Consider the following 1,612-nt stretch of genomic DNA (forward strand, 5'->3'; position numbering starts at 1 on the left):
AAACAGTAAGACAAGAAGCTAAACCTGACCAGCGTTAAGAAACAGGAGTGACATCCACTTACATCCTTCCAGAACACCAACAGAAGGCCTTGACATTGCAGAAAGCCCTGAGGAGTAACTCAAGCTGAAATTCAACATTCATCACAGTAACAGACAGTATTGGAAAACACATTTAGTGATGTTTATGGGCCAAATATGGGTGAGAAGGGACTGATGTCTCCTCTTGTGCACAAGCCACTCAGGATCCTCAAATTTTTCTGTTCTTTCTGCATATATATGAAATTTTTTTTGCTTCTCAGCAGGTCATTAAGAAGAGGGAGAAAAATAGGACAAAATGTAGTAAGCGACTCTTTTCTATTTAGGAAAAGCCTAAAGTAACATATAAAGAGAAAACAAGATAAGCTTCTGATACTAGTTAAGAGGACTTTAAGAAAAGTGAACCAAAGGGTCAAACTTAACGAATATGCAATTAACAGCAGGATTAGAAACAGAGAGCTCAGTCCTATTTTTGAAATTCTTGCGAGTCACGGGACAGACTCCTTCCAGCTTCAGCAGCTTCTGAAGGAATGCATGCCCAGGAACAAAACTCTTCTTCCTTTTGGACGGGTAGATCTGCACACTGATTTTGGCCTAACGGAGCCTGTCAGGGAGAACAACACAAGACGAAGAGTTGCTCTTGCACAGGAGGAACAGAGTCCTAACACTGATAGTGGTGTCCTCAGCACTCTAAAAAGGCTGACAAGTGTTTGAACTAACGCTACACTGGACTTGCATTGTACAAAAGATAACCAGGACAGCAGAAACTAGAAGTTCACGACACAAGCATGATGTAATGGTACAAATACTGCGATAGCACAGTAACAGTACCCTGGGAGTACGTTATTCTTTGAAGTCCATGGGATAAACAAAAACATGAGGGTGGGGAAAAACTGCCTCTCAGATTCAAGATCAAATTCTTCACCTAGTTACAAGGAAAAATTCTATCTGATATCATTTATGTGTATTTGTTGAAGCACGAGTTGTTAATGTACTTTCCAGTTTTATTTTCTGAAATTTTGAAATTATGGGGTTTTTTTTTATACTGGTAAACTTCCTTGCACCATACAAATGGTTCAGAACAAGTGACTCAAAGCTGCTGCTCAAGAAAAACAGTAAGATTCCATTTTTTCCTATTCAAGCACAGTTTTTAGCTGTAAAACAAAACATGACCAACTGGAACTCAAAGTTGCTTTAGGCAAATTTGTATGAGATAGAAAATCCTGAGAGATCTCTAGGATGTTTCATATGTTAATCTCTCTTCACAAGCATGCACAACTTTTAAATTAATCTTCTGATACCCAAAACCTACTTGTTTTATAGTACTGTAAGATGAATCAATACTTGTCTGGCTTGAAAATATCAGTATTTTTAATACATATTATACCAACTACAGCACATATATACAGAAGTTCATCTAGACAATACAAATATCTCTACTGCATTCCTTAAGAATTTCATTTGCAAACAAGAGGCTGCATTCACATCAAGAGTTATTTGCACACAGGACTATTTATATCTCTCTATGTATCTCTCATTCTACCCCAGAGAGATAAAACTGATTTCAAGCAGGAAT

The sequence above is a fragment of the Buceros rhinoceros genome, unplaced genomic scaffold (genome assembly GCF_000710305.1).
Source record: "Buceros rhinoceros silvestris isolate BGI_N320 unplaced genomic scaffold, ASM71030v1 scaffold13274, whole genome shotgun sequence".
NCBI classification, from domain to species: Eukaryota; Metazoa; Chordata; class Aves; order Bucerotiformes; family Bucerotidae; genus Buceros; species Buceros rhinoceros.